Here is a 16423-nt window from a genome sequence, read left to right as displayed (position 1 = left end):
TACTTCAGGGCATAATTTGGACTTTGTTTCTTCCTGTTTACTTTACTCTCCTTTTCAAAAAAAGAAATCTAATTCCTGCTGTAGGCAATCTGTTCAGATCCTTTCCTGATGATGCATCCCCAATTTGTGTAACTTGTAAATTGCATTACCATATATCTTGAGCCAACTCACCACTGAAAATGTTGTAGAAGACTAGTCCCAAAATACATGATTTCTGAGTAATAAATAAATAAGCTCATACAGCTGCCTGTGCATTCTGGTATTCATTTGTATTCATAAAGGGAATACATACTGAAGTGCCTGGTCAACAAATGCTAAATAAATGACACTCCACATTTGCATTCCTTTCAATGATGATGTCATACAAGTACCGCTGATGTCTGAGTCATGAGTAACTGTTCTGAAATTCATAAAAATCAGTAGGCAAGATATTAATATTAAGAATTTAATGCTTTTCATTCAGCATCTGAATGACCCCCATTGTAAAGGCAGGAACACTAAGGGAAGCCAAGAAAGGTGTTTTTCGCAAAGCTGTAGAGCATCAATGAAATATAGGCAGTATTAGTGACTCTGTCAGGTATGTTCATCAGCCTGCCTAAGCCTTGTGACTGCAGATTACGTACCGTGTATTTGAGCACAGCAGCAACAACAACAACAACAACAACAACAACAGTGAAGATATTTACTCAGAATGAAACTGGTTGTTGACTAGTGAAAAGGAGTCAAATGATCCTTGGCCATAGCCAAGGAAATGACCTGTCCCAGTTGATCAAAGATTATTTACGAGCAAGCAGAAAGGCAAGTCTGATGGTTGAAGATGATTGCTTGTTCATCTAAGAATGCTTTCCTTGAAGGAACTTTGACCCCATCCCCAGATAACCTTTCCTATGTTCCAGTTCTTAACCCTAGCTTCTGCACAACCACAGCAAGCAGTGCACCTCTTGGAGCCTCTGAGAGAGAGGTTTACCCCAGCTGCACAGCCCGGGTTCCCCAAGGACTGACTAGGCAGCAGGCTAATGCCTTCTTCGTTGTCCCTCAATCTCTTTAGCATAAGCAAAATATGTTTTTCACGTGTTTACATAATTATTTGCAAAGTAATCCACAAGATCTGTGAATGTTTTGGCAGACTATTTCTACTAGATATTTCTATATAGTTTAGCTGTGAGAGGGAAAGACGTTCTTTGTATCTGCTATCAGTAAAATGGGCCAATGCACAGGGCTATGGTCAGTGAACATGAAACTATGAATATTCAAGGAAGTTGTCTAGAGATCCTCTAAAGAACATATTCTGCTCATCCATCTAACCACCCATCCATCAGATAGTCAAGTATAAACAGTTTACAGTGAATATTTGTCAGGCTTAGCCATTTCCCCCTTCTTTGCAAACTATCCAGAAAACAATGATGATTTTTATGACTAATGCACATTTGCTGTTTCTGAGTGAAGGTTAGCATGCGGCTGAGTGCATGGTTTCTTTCTAAATCATAAATTCTAAATACTACTAACAGCATTGCTTCAAATGGTTGATAGTTCTAATAACAAAACTAGAGAATATGACTGATCTGATTTACAGGAATAAAGTTTTCCTGGTTTCAGTTTCTCATATGAACTTCTCTTCCTCCTGCTTCAGAGTCCACACAGGTGGCAACATATGACTATTTTCTAGTAGTTCTGATTTCTAAGGAAACAGTGAGTTGAGTAAATGGGAGTTTGCTTCCTATGGATAGTGTCTTGCGGTACCAATTCTTTGGAAGGTGAAAGCACAGAGAAAGAGCAGGGAAAGAGAGTTATTTGTAGAAAAAATGGGATCCTAGAAGATGTGGGAATGGACTCACCTCACCAGCCAGAAGGAAGAGAGTGGCTGGAATTGCTTTTTCCACAGGGTAAAAGAGAAGCAGGTTTTAAGAGAAAGAGGCCTTTGGAAATCCCAGGGAGCAGGACCTAAACCTTGTAATGGAGAGTTTAAGAGGGAACATTGGATGTGAGGGGAAGAAACTGACTTTGACACTGAACTGCCATTATATTTTAGTAGTCCAGGTCTCAAAAAGGCATGTCATAGTGTGTGGAATCCTAGTAGCACTGGTCCAGTGGGGAGTGTGGTGAGGAGAATGTGGAGCATCATGTAGGGTTGGCTGCACCACAGTCCAGCTTTGACAAGCAGTATCTATCTGTTACCTTCATTAGATATCAAACTCTAAAACTGGGCCGGTGCCTTGGTTGTTAATTGTATGGGTTGTTCCCCTGAAAGAAAGCATGAGAGCATTTTAAGGAGAGATTTATGAGAAGGCTTTCTTCTCACTTCAAACACATTATTTTTTCCTTTTCCCTAGAAAAAAGCAAGGTATCATGCCATACACAAAGATTCAAGTAACAAGAAGGGGAAAATATCTGGATTCCTTCCTAAATGAGAGAAATTAGATTTATTGGCTGCTTAACAGAACTAACATTCATTTTTTTCTGTCCAGATTAGTATTGTTCACATGTACGAGCACAGGCGAAAAAAATGACCACCCATCTGATCAAACACATTTGATTTTTCATCTTCACGTGAGAGGTCCACAGAGCATAGCTGGCTGATGGATATTCAAGGATGTTCTATACTTTTGTAGGCAACCAATTCCTCTTCACTGCAGTGGCCAGCTGCATTTATTTTTCCTTCTGTTGGTACAGTCACAGCTGTCCTTTCAAACCACGGGGGCACTTTATGTGTTCCCACCTGTGATGGGGACCCCTGCACAGCCTCATCATCATTTGTCCAAGGGCTCAGCCATTTCTTAATGCTTTTTCTCTTGAAACAAACTGCTCTTGCTCCTCACCCTGTGTGTGTCAGGATGTCTGGGATGTGTGAGTGCATGCTCTGATAGCACCCACAAAACCGCGTGTTTGGACAGTAAACGCTAGTCTCGGCAGCAGCTGAGACTCATCTTTAAATGCTGCAAAGTGTTCAGGAGTGTGGTTTTTGCTTTGCTTGCTGAGCCATATTTAAGAACAAACTTTCCGAGACCTTGAGGAACGGCTAAAATTGGCAGCCCTTCCTGCAGTGCTCCTCGCCTGCGGCACGCCATGGGTGCCACAGCCTCACAGGCTCGCAGGGTGCCCGGGGAGCCCAGTGGCAGAGACAAACCAGGGGGACAAAAGGCCGCGTTGCTTTTGATTTCCCATGCTCAGCACTAGAGTCACATACTTCCTGCAGGCTTAACAGCATCGCATTACGAATGGAAAATAGAATGGGTTTTTTTCTGTCTCTAAATGTAATTTTTTATGTTTTAAAATAACTCTCTTCCTGGTTACCACTTTATAATGGGCAGGTGATACGTCAGTGTACCAGAAGCTATTGTCTTGTAGTAAACTCTCTCTATCACTTATCCGAGCCTAACAGCACATACTGCGTGACATCAGCAGCCCAATGACTCATACACTAAGATACCATAGGTGTGTTCCTATATCCTGGAGATCAGAAAAATCCTACGCAGAAGACTTGGCTTGTTTTTCCTATCTTGTTATGGAAACTACGTGCATAGGCTCTAATAGCATTAAACAACTGTAAATGAAGTCTTTCTGCTTCTTATCAGAAGATAAACTGCCTGTTTAAAAAAGGTGGTGCCAAGCCCGGGAGAGCCTCTTAAAAGGGCACAGGCTGCTAATTGTAGCTGTCTGGGGAGAGATTTTGTATGTAAAATACTTTAATATTGTCACAGCAAACACCTGTGCTCCTGCTCTGGGGGAGAATCCAACCAGTCTGAAGCATCTGACAGATCTGAAGCTTGAACAAGCTCAGTAGTTTGATATATAGCAAAAAATGTATAAAAAGGGATACAAGCTGCATATGTGCAGGGTGACACTACAGCTCCTCCCCCTTCTGCAAAAATAAAACCGTAGATAGAGGAGAGTATTTATAGGCAATTTACAACTTTTGTCCCTGATAAAAGGCAGTAGGTAGTTTTACTGAAGGCATTTAACAAAGCACTGGTTTCCTTCAATTCTCATTTATTCAAATAACTTCTACACATCCCATTCCAATAAGTATGTAGGATTATGGCTTTCGCCTGCTTGCCTCTTTGATCTCACTAATAGCTTTTCCATGTAGTGCTTGGTTCAGTTCCTCTTCCACAGCATACAGAAATGGAGGAGGCATTAGTGTGTCTGCTGAAGCAGGCTGGAATAGTTTCACCCTAACAATATTTCAGAGGAAAAAACAGGGGGAAAACAACTTGAAGGTTGAGTGCTATGGACAATTGGCTGCCCCTCAAAAGACTTGGTGGTTGAATGGAGAAAAGACTTGCTTGGTTATCCAAAAACCGGGCTAAGAACCTTATAAAAACAGGCTTGCTCAACAGGTTTCTGGAATTTTCTATTTCACATCAAAAAAAGAGAAAAAAGCCCCAACCTTTCATATGGCATTTCAGTATTCCTGCTTTTATTCCCAGCTGGAACAGAGAAGGGCAGAGTCACGCACAAATGCAAAATAATGAGAGCATTACAGCAAGAGCATGCTGAATCTCACAGAAATGATCTGAACTTCAGGAAAAGTTTCAGAAAGGGGGCAGCAACTGAATTCTGCTGTTACCTGAGCTCCTGGGTTTGTTACGTCTCGTGTTCTACGGTGCCTTTGAGCCATGAACCACTGGAGCTTGTGGCAGCAGGAGGTGCTCTGTTTGTGTGTGTATTTCCATGGCAATGCGGCTCAGGAGTTGTTTGGTCTCTTTTCCTCAAGAGATCTGCCAAATCACTCCTCTTCATAGAGTGAGTTGGTAGAAGGAATTGGGTTGTCATTCCTGCAAAAAATTTAGCCTTGTTGCGGTTTCATATGTGGTTATGTTTTAGTTGTAGGTATCATTCAAGTATTTCATCAATTTTTTTAATTACTAAGGATTTAGAGGGATTTTTCTACTGATGCTTTAAATGCTCAGCTGTCTAAACTGATTTTTGTTTCCTTAGGATGCACTTGTTCATTTTTGTGATGTACTTGAATATAATTGTGAAGGTTTAGAAACTTAATATTTTTAACACTGAGATTCCTGGATCTGAAAACCCTTTAAAAGCCCTGCTATATTCTTGTGAGATAGGGGTTAGACTGAGAAACTGGAGCACCAGAGAGGCAAGGAAGACATTTGCAAGTCTCTAATCTTCAGAAGCCTGCTAATGATAACTGTGCTGGGAGAGGTTTTACTGGGGCTCATGGACCTGTACACCTCGTGCCCCGAAAAAGCAGATCTGAGGGACACCTAGGGATAGCGGTGCCTGTAGGTTTGTCCCCGTCTCTCAGCAGTTCAGCAGCACAGTTCTGAAGAGCCAAAGAAAGCCAGGAAAAAATCTACAGGCTCACTCCCATCCTTCAGCTGCAGGATACATTACATAAGTATAGTGATCATATAAGGCAGCATAGTGGTCTTGCAGAAAGAGAGGTCATACCAGGGTATTTGTACTTTATCCAGGCATTTAACCGGAACAGCCAATTGAGCAAGCCTGCTTCCTCGGCTGACTCAATGCAGAGTTACGCTCTTGCTGTGACCTACCCTGCTTTTCTTCATGGGCTGCTGCTGAGGTTTTCTAGGATCCTAAGTTAGGTATGCGTCTGCTCTGACACTTCCAACTCTCATACAGTAATTGCTAGCTGCACGTGATAAGCGCAAAATTGCAGCGTGATGAATAGCTGAGATTAACCTGGGATGTTAATTAACCTGGATGATAAACCTGGGCTTTTGGAGCTGGCTTATTTAACTGAGAACCTCCTGATGTACCTCTTCTATTTTGACATTGAAAGTAATTTGGGTTTGACTAAAAGCCTAGTGAAATCAGCTGAAATCTTTCTGTGGATTTCAGTGTATGCGAACGTCTATATGAGAATGAAAGAAAGGAATTTAAAATACTGTGTAATATTTAGCTGAGAGAGCTTAAGTACCTGAAATCCAGAAGCGGAAGGTGTGAGTCAGTTAAGTAATAACAAGCAACTCCTTCTCGTGCCTTGAATGATGGTGTTATACTCTATGATGGCAGGGAGAACATGAGAAATGAGAAAAGTAAAATTATATCTGACATGTGCAATGTCAATGGGGCAAGTATCACATACAATAAGTATGAGCAATAAAATAGATGATTAACTGCGAGAAATTCTCCATTTCTGGAACAAAAAGAATCACATTTTTGTACAAAACAAATATGAAATTAATTTTGTTTTAGAAGTATCCATGAATGGTCTAATCCCCGGCAAACTCTTTTATCCTTTCTTTTCCTGCACTCCAAGTTTTAAATAGAAAAGTATGAAAATTTATTCCTCTGTCTGACACTAAATAATTCAACAAAACGCTGTAACTGCTGTGAGAGAGGAACCTGTGCACCATCAGCTTGTAAAACTAGACTAATGAGCTAACAACTAACTGCTTACAGGAGTAGTGTTCAGCATTTTGCTGCATGTTTTGGGTGCTCACTGAGAATGCATTTAATTTATTATCATCATTTTTCCACATGAAAAGGCTTTATAAGAATTTCTTTTTAATCATAACTCAAAATTCCTCGTGAGAGTTGTGAGAGCATAGTAACAGAGAAAATGTTAGTTAATCAGGGTCATGGCCATTACATTTAGATGAGTACATCTAATTTATTAATAAAGTTGTTTTCTACGCCATTGTCTTGGCTTTTTATTCACCTCAATCAAATTTTCACACAGAAATTGATAATAATTGGGGGTGGGAGGGAATCCTAAATAATTTCAATGTGATTTTTGCTAGAGGCAGTCCTTCAGAATTTCTGCCTTGTGTCTTTATGCATAAGCAGATTCTCTTGTACCATTATCCTATGGAATAGCATTTGTGTGTGATAAATGGAATATGGAAGAAGCCTCATAGCCTTAAGGGGTGATCAGGGCACATTTGTGCTAGATGCAGTATGCAGGTATATCAAAAACACATTCCCAGCCCTGAATCAATTGCAGCTAAAGGTTACAAACACTGCCATAAACTGTAACTTTACTACAGCATATAGTGCTACTGACATCAACAGAGTCACTTGCTGCCATGATGTCTACATGTAAAGTTACATAAATGTCTGAGGACTTGCAGACACAGAAGAGGACCTGGTCTGGGTGTCCACGTCACTATATGTACTACGTGGAGCATGCTGAGTTGGGCTGCATTTGTGCAAGAGTTGTGGTGATGATCCATTTGCTTTTCATTTCTGGAAAACCAAAAAGATGAACCAGTTCATTTCCCATCAGAATTTCATTCCTGAGTTTTCAAAACTCTGGCACTCGCTCGTACCAGGCCTCAGCCTGGCCAATTGTGAGATTCACTTGTTAGAGAATTACCAGCTTTTTGTCAGCTTGGATTAGCATCAGAACAAATTGCATTAGTCTTCCAAGGATCCTCGAGAGAAGTGATGTTTGGCTGTAAGTACCGATATTGGTGGCAAAATAGGGTAGCTGGAAAGGTAAAAGTACACGATTAGATGCCCATAAACACAAAGTAAGTAACTTATCTAGCAAGCAGAAGTTCCTTCCTACTGCAGTGGTGACACAGTACTGCCTAAATACTCTTCCCTGAAACAGACTTCTTCTATTTCAGTTTTACAGTAGATATTACAAAATACTGTAAAATGCCAAATTGCATTAACAGCAAAATATATCAAGTCCTACAATCAGATCTTAAGCCTAATCTCCAGATTCAAAATATATTGTTACCCAGAAAACAATTTCTTGGGAAAGAGTAGATTTGGTTTGGATTTGTACTATTTATTGTATATATGTTCATGTATAGTACATATTTCTTTCAAAGTCTAAAATAATAATGTGTCTCGTATCTTGCTGTAGAAGTGATTAAGAATGAGCAATTTTGTTTGATGAGACTACGCTAAACTGTTATGCTCATTTTGGTGAAGATATTATCAGATGATTTCCTGGATGTATCTAGTTCATACATAGCAGATTTTTTTAAACATTTCTTTGAAGTTGTTTGTTTTGTTTGTAAGCAGTTCCCACTAAATCAGATCCAAACCAAATCTACTCTTTCCCAAGAAATTGTTTTCTGGGTAATAATATATTTTGAATCTGGAGATTAGGCTTAAGATCTGATTGTAGGACTTGATATATTTTGCTGTTAATGCAACTTGGCATTTTACAGTATTTTTTAAGCCGTTAAAAATTGAAACATTGGAATCAAGCTAGGATATAAGATAACATAACATAAGATAACATAAGATAACATAAGATAACACAAGATAACAACATAACATAATATAATAAATATAATATAATGTAATATATAGCATCAAATGGGCTTACAGAAGATTTATGGATGAACTTCATTAAGTATAATAGGAGAAAAATCTGTATTTTTAAATTGGTCTTTGAACTGAAAATTGAGCCAGCTTTTCACACAGTCAAGTAGAGAAAGATAACATGGTAAAAAAGAATATTTTTCTCCTTCTTAATAAACCTTGCTTCACTGATGCCCATGCATGACATCTTATTTTTAGCTGTCAGGAAAGCAGTGAAGCATAGGCAGTGCAGTGGAATGCCCCGTTCCCATGCCTGATTCTCCATATATAGCTACTGCACTGCACTGTTCTCCCCTGGCTCCCACTCTCAGGGCTTAACTTGCATTTTCTTGGCAGAATTGCCTCGGCTGAGAGCTGTCCGCATGGTAAACACTCAGGCAGCTACTCCTTCGTTGCACCCACCTTCCCATCAGGACCCAAAAAAGAAAAGATTTGCAAAAATCATATGCAATGAATCTTCAGCCACGCTTCCCTTCCCCCCCTCCCCGCTTCATCTTGGTGTTGGTACTAAGTAAGTTTAATTTTCTTTTCTTTTCTTGTTATTTTTGGAAACGACTTTCAGACTTGAAAGGCTGCCATGCACAGGAGATGTGTTTTAGCTCTTCTGCCAGTTGCATTCTGTGGATGATTAGATCAAACCGAGTGGCTGCCAGATGACTAATCAACTTGTTACAGAATAACAGGTCTCGCTGGAGAATTAACAATGTCTTTACAGTCTCCCCTCAATGAAGTGTCTGGAATTTTCTTAGCTAACAGGATAGATCAGTTTAATGTTTTCCACTGGTACTTGAATATGATTTACAAGAGAGCTTTAGAAAAAAAAAAAACATAACAAAAACAGCCCCTCCCCCCAAATACCTCCAGCATTTAAGAATTTTAATTTTACTTCAGAGTTAAAGGCCACCATTTAAAGAACACTGTGCCCTGCATTATGTGTCTTTTTATGCCTTTGTGTGTTAGTGGGGATAGGAGCGCTAGTAAAGAAGTGCTTTGAAGCAATGAATGCTGGACTTTGCACACTGGGAATTCAGAGCTCTCAGATATAATGTATAGCTGACTGTGAATCAGATTACTTGCAATGAATTGTAGAAGGATCTAAAAATGCTGAGGGTCTGGGCAAGGCAACATGCGTATTTCCCAGATCAGCAGATCTCTTCTCTCTGCTCTCCTCCCAGCCATCTCAAGATTTTTTTGAGAAGGGATACTCCTTCACTGTGAAGCAGATACTTGTGGGTATTTCTAAAATACTCAAAATTTGGAAGTGTTTGAAAAATGGAGAGAAAAACTTGTATTTTCAGTTAAAACCATTGGCAACAATGGTGTTCTGTTCCCACTTCAATCTGTAGAGTTGAATATAAAGATGAGGTTGAATTTGACCTTGATGAGTGTATATGTATATATACGTGTATAATCACATGAGGAAAACATGTCCAGTAGGAAAATGTTCTTTAACTTTGGAGTCACAGGCACAAGATCTGGAATCTGGATGTTGACAAAATCAAACATGGTATAAGACACGATATTTTAAGTAAGGGCCATTCACAGCTGTTACAATCTGCAAATAAAGTAAAGCCTATATTATCTTAAACCTTTTAAAAGATAGGCTCCATTTCAAGCACAAATCATTGCATCAGATGCTGGAGTTGCTGGAGGAAATTGTATTGGCTCTGACAAACTCTCAGAAGGTTGGGCTTCTAGTATTGGTTCCTTTTGGCCTTTTTTGACCTAAGAAAAAAAATTTGGGTGATTTACCTGTACTCACTGAGCGTATGCTGAGGTGGAAGTATGGTTGGAATGGGTGGAAGCATGCTACATAGAGCACTGTGGTAGTACAGTCTCAGACCTGTAGAAATCTACCATTTATCTCCTGAGCAGGGCCAAAACTTATGTAAAACTATGTACCTTGAAGCAAAAGGAGGACGATGACGCAGAGGTCACATGTTGAAACCAATGGTGCAGTTAGCTACTCCAAGTGAGTGTTGTTATTGGTGCTACACGCTTACTTTGATCCAGCCCAAGACTGGAAGGTGTGGTTTGCATTTTTTTGCCTTCAGATTGGCTTCATCACACCTAACTTTGGAAGTTAAAAATTAACTGTCTAAATCCAACCTAGTCATGCAGGTCTCCCTGTGTAGATAATGAGATGCTACAGGTTTCGATTCCTGATTCAATCACAGGCACAAGCCTCCCTGCCCTGTGTCATCGTCAGGAGCACCTGGTTTTCCAGGATTTCTGTGCTGCAGCAGGGTGGGTGAGTGTAGCTGATTAGGCATGATTAACCTTGCTTATCACGCTGTTCAAAGTGTCCTCCTGTGCACGAGCCAATCTTCCTCAATACCATGGCTGGAGCTGCTGTTTCTATTGACACTTTATGCTCCTTGCGTGCCTTGTCTGCAAAAAGGAGGCTAGACAAGGGAAGGAAGTATGGAAAAATCCTTGACTGTTAGGAACATATAAAAGGCAAAGGCTGGCATGTTTGCCCACAAATCCAGGAAATAGCTGCATGGTTTTAGCTGCACTTGTTTTTGTATTTGGGTCAATTCCAGTCATGATCTTGGCCAGGAACCATGTCTGATTTTGACACATTTTTTGAGCCTCTGGGGTGTAAAATAAATATTTTAAATAATATTTATCTCTGTGTTACAAATCTCTGACCAAAATGATAGCCACAAAATACTACTTTCTGAAAACACAGCTTAGCAGCAATTAGATTTATGTAAACACTTTCAACAGCTGCACTAATGACTTATTTATAATAAAGCCCATATTTCACACAGAGAATCTCAGTCTCTAGCTATGCCAAATTCAAGTCACTTTGCATGCACAATTTTTCTCTGTTTTTTAATCTCAGAAGCTTGTGGGGGAAAAGAAATGTATTTGGAAGTTTTCTTGTTAATAACTGGTATTATCATCCAGAGGGTACTGGTTGTTAGCAATTTCTTTCTGATCACATAATGTATTTATATAATATCAATGTTAACAAGAGATTAGGCGGAAAAAAGTGTTGCTGAATGACTTGTTAGTGCAAATTGAATTGTTTGTACTAGAACTGTATGAATAGTGTATTTGGTGTAGTATTAAACTGGACTGCTGAGATAGGGGAGATATTAGCAGAGATCTCTGTGTGAAACTCAGCCAGAGTATGCATTTGCAAAGGTCTTTAACTCACACTGAGCAGCACAAACTGGACTGTCCTTTGAATGTGAATGTTAGAAAAACTCCAGACATTACTGCATTATGGTAATGTTACTAACTTAGATCCTAAAAAAGATTTAAGCATGCTCTAACCCAAATCGAACCATACAGTGTAGCAGACCTGGATACTCTGGCCTTCAGTCCTGAACACGTATTTCACATTACAATTCATACGCTGCTGCCAGAACCCACAGAGACACTGATTGTCACCTACGGTTTGCTTTTCCTTTTCCACCCTAACGCTGCAATGTAAGTTGTAGCAGTGCTTTGTCATGTTTTTCATTTAATCGGTGTTAGTGAATGTGAAATTGAATCAGTGGTTTGTTCCTTTAACTCAATTAATAGATCTAAATAGTCTTTTTGACATAAAAGAGATTGCTAGTACCAATATGCTACACCATAGGGGTTTAATTAGGCATTCTAGGAAGAGTAGCTAATTAGCACTTTCTGGTTATTATCTGAAACAATGCCCTATGCATTGAATGCTGTCTGGATTCCGTTTGTTTAGTTGGTTTTGGCTTCAGTTTCAATAATAGAGAGCCTAATTCTCCTTTAATGCTAATATTCACTTTCAGGTAGGTTGCTTTGCGGAGTAATGAAGAAGTGATTTATAGTAAATGAGACTCAGGCTCACCATAGTGTGTGCCTTACACTCGTCTTTCCTGGAAACACCTAATACCAGTGACTCTTTCCCTTTCAACTGGTGTCATGGGTAGGTAACTTTACTGGGTTCCTCAGCATTTGGTTCTGCTGGTATTCAATGTAGTTCTACCATTTTGCATTCCTCCCAAAAGAAAGAGAAAAAAAAAGAAAAAAAGCAAGTTTTAATTTTAAAGTATTTTAAAGTAAGTCATTACTTTTAAATGTAATTTTAAAGTAAGTCAAGTAACTTACTGCTTGATTTGATAAAACTACAAAAGATGCCAACAGCCTATTCTGCACTGTTTTAAAGGCATGTGATTTTTTCACTATTTTGGGGTTCAGGTGATAAAACCTCATTTTTTAATGCTGATTTTGAATGTTAGTTTTGGGAATCAAGTGTCTGTTGGAAGCCAGAGAACAAGGGCTATGAAGAATTCTTGTATAAAACACAAGGGTAAATAAAAGTGGTGGTTAAGTCAATATTTCCTTTTATTTTTCTAATTTGCTCAGTCTATAAACATAATCCATGAAAAACAGACAAAAATCTTGCTCTTCTCACACAAAAGTTCCAGTTCATAGTTACGATTATTCTGTATCAACAGGAAATTAGGAAAAGAGAGCTGAGACTGATCATACAGATAACATTTGGACCTATTCTGGGTAGAATTTCATTAAACAGTAGGCAGATGGAGATGAGGAGATCTTAAATTCATTTGAAAAGAATTCATTTTTAGCGACAAGGAAGCAGTGTTGTACTACATGTGTTCATATTTAATTTCCTATTCAGCGATGATAACCTGGACTAAAACTAACCTGTTACTAAAATCTTACTTTTGCATATCTTGGTTTCTAATATTTGGGTTTGGCTTTAGTTGGTTGTTTCTCTCACTTTCTAACGTTTGTGTAGGGACATTTTCTCTGGTGCTGCTAGAGCTGTACACCAAAGCCCACCCACAACAGAACCCTTGGACAGTAATCTTCACATCTTGATGACTGTCCTCACAGAGGCATATGTATTTACAGCCTCGGACTAAAAGAGGGAAATTGCCTGTGATACATATCCTCTGTGTAGAGAAGAGAGGGAGTGAAAAATGAACTGCCTGAGCAAACCATAAGATGCAGGTACGGGACAAGAACGAGATGGGAAGTGTCTACATCTGGCCAGAAAATGGGTCTCAGATGCAGGTTACTAAGGCAAAGAAGAATACCCTGCTCTGAATTGACTATATGGCTCGAGGAGCTCAGATTTAAGGTTTGGTTGGCTTTTGAAGGAGTGGTTTGACAAAACTGTGGGCTGTACAAGTAGCAGGGGAAAGCTTTTCTCCTTGCTCTCCACCTGAGTTAGGTGACATGCCTATTTCACACTCCTCCCTGGCCAAAAAACTAGCTCTGTGGAAGCCAGGCTGGACCACTGACTTCCAGGCAGCCAGGATTTCTCTGCCTGAGCTTCTGCTTTCCCTCCTTAAATTTTGTTCTTTTCTTGCCTGAAGCTTTCAGCCTGACCAGGGCACCTACCTGAGGTGGTGCTGCACCGTGGGGACGGCACTGGCCGGCTTTTGGTTCCTGGGCTGTGCTCTGGGGTATGCTGCCTGCCGAGGGTTTGCAGTGAAGTGATCTAACACAACAGGGACCTCTGAACGCAGCCCTGAGGCTCTCCTGTAATATTATCCTAAAAACAACTCATACGTGGATAAACTTTAAAAACAAACAAACAAACAATCAAACAGAAAAGCCATTTCCTTGGTTCTGCTTGAATCCTGCTTCCCGAAGGTGACAGAACATATGAAAGAGCCAGCAACACATGAGAAAAATGTCCTGAGGAGGAACAGAAATCTCTTTTAAAAGCTTTGCATTCAGCAAGTTGCTGTTTAGTTCCTGTGTGAACAATTAATCTTAAAACAAATATTTGGCCAAGGGGAATTGAGCTCCAGGAGGTTTCATAGCTAACTAAGGTTGAATGAAAACACACACTGCCTGACTTCTTCAGGCCAGTTTTTCTTTTTCACCCTCTCCATAAAAATAACTAAGAAAAAGTATCTGTTACAATGACCCAGGTTTTGCCATTCAAACCTCCCTAAATTACAGGCTTTCCCTCAGAGACCATTTACAATGGGGTATATAATGCATGGCTGTGTTACACCCTACCACTCTTTGAATTCACTATAACTGGTTATTACTACGTTAAAATGTAGTGGTCTGGTTCAAAGGCTTTTCTATAAATAAATATCTTCCTAGCTGGGCAGATCACTGTCCCTACCAGCAGCTCCTGTGTTATCGGCTCTCTGGTTTTTAGCTCTTCAGCTAGGCATGGCTTGGAGCCGCTTTGAAAAGCCTGTGAATGGCTGGCAGCTGCAAGGTCTTGCAAAACCTGATTAGGATCAGATTGGAAATCAATAGCGTTATTACATTGCTGCTTCTTACTCTGGTTAGTATTTCAATGGGTGTATTTTTTAATTTTCTGTTATCTACACTTCCTGATTTGTATTTCTTTTTAAGGGAGAAGGGACGAGGAAGGGCATGGCTCTTCTGCTTGGGACACAAAGGTTGTATGCTATGTTTGTGCTGTCATGGATGCCCTATCCAAATCAATGGAGAAGCTCCCATTGGCTATAGGAAGGCTAAGGTGCTACTTCAATAGCTGGTAGGTGCCACCTTATCTTAGCTATGTTCTGGATTATGCAGTACATATGTCTACTTAACCCCTGGAGGATGGTAAAAAGCATAGCCAGGGAGTATATAAAGCACTTGTAAATGGTGCTGTGCTGTGCTGTGCTGTGCCCCAGCAGTCGGCAGAGCCCTTTGCTTTCCCTACCTATTGGCAGTTCCACCTGGAGCAAAAGCTCAGCCCCTCCTGAGAGCCTCTTCCAGTGGAGGATGAGTGCCGGCTCCCTGCGCCTGCCTGGAATCATGCCCGCTCTCAGCCTCCTGGGCCATCTTTGGATAGAACGTAATTGGTGCCCCTGCACTAGCGAAGATAAGCGAAACAAAAGGCCCCTTAATTGAACAAATTGACCAGGGCAATCCATTCAGACCATGGGGCCTTTAGGGAAGAGACTCGCTTGTGCTGTGTGTAGTAACTAATGGAACGGGCTTGTGATTACTGCAGGCTTCCTGGCTCTACAGTAATACAAATAATAAAGGAATATAAAGTATAAACAACATGCGGCACTGTTGGCAAACAGTGCTTTCCATTTTCAAGGCACTGTAAAAGAAAGAACCAACCTAATTACCCCTTCGAGTGCTAACTAGCAGTAGCGCTCACCTCACGAGTCCAAAAACCATAAGCTGGTTCTTCACAAGACTATAAGTATTGAGAGATTCTTTAAAAATATGTAGCACATTATTTGGTGTTTGTTTTGTTTTGTTTTGTCTACACATCCTAATTTTTAGACTTTATGTTTTCAAGATTTTGTCTGCAATTATGGGGGAGGGAATGGAAGGGGGAGCCAACATTTTTTCTTAAATTGAATAACTCCAAGGGCTGAGTCTTTATTGAAGCATAAAATATTGCATTTAAATAATGAGAAAGAGAAGCCACATCATAGTAAGGGAAAGAATACAGTACTACCAGCTGTGTGAGATCAAAATTCATGAAGCATATCCTAAGAAATCATGGTATTGCTTTAAGATTTCATGAGAATCAAAATAGTTTTTTTCTTTTTTAATTGCCTCAAGGTTTCTGCAGTCACTTCAGACTCTCAAGTGTCCTTCCAAAACCATGAAAGCTGGCAATTCACCTCTTTTTTATGAAAGACAGTTCCAGTAGAGAGTGCTTCTTGAAAAACATTGAATATCAGAAAAATTAGTGACACTGAGATCACGATGATTTGGTGGCTTCAGGCTGCTCACTCTGGGCCTCTTTTCCCATAAATCATACTGTCTTTCAAGTTGTTATGAAAGAATAGGATGGGAAAGAACCTGCTTTTTCTTTAAAAAACAAGTTATTGCTTCAAAGGATGCTAAGAAAAATCATATATCACAAGTCTTTAGTGGGCTAGACAGAAAGTGTCAAATTGACACTAGAGTTCAATGAGAGACACAAAAACACAGCGGGGGTTTTTAATTGAACTTTGGGTGCAGTTCTGTGTATTTCTTTTTCAAATTTTAACAGGCTGGGGTTTTTTAAATGCCAAGTAGGAGCTTATAGCTAGTGACATCAACTTCTAACATAGTAACTACTGTACTTCGTTCCGGTTTGTATTGCTCCAGTGATGCTGCATAAACTACTACAGGAAAGGCAGCTTCCAAAGAACAGGAGATTTTAGCTGCCCCTAAATTACTGGAAATGTTGTGCTTATATGCCATAATAAAAGGG

This window comes from Mycteria americana, chromosome 3 (genome assembly GCF_035582795.1).
Source record: "Mycteria americana isolate JAX WOST 10 ecotype Jacksonville Zoo and Gardens chromosome 3, USCA_MyAme_1.0, whole genome shotgun sequence".
NCBI lineage: Eukaryota > Metazoa > Chordata > Aves > Ciconiiformes > Ciconiidae > Mycteria > Mycteria americana.
This window is presented reverse-complemented; position numbering follows the sequence as displayed.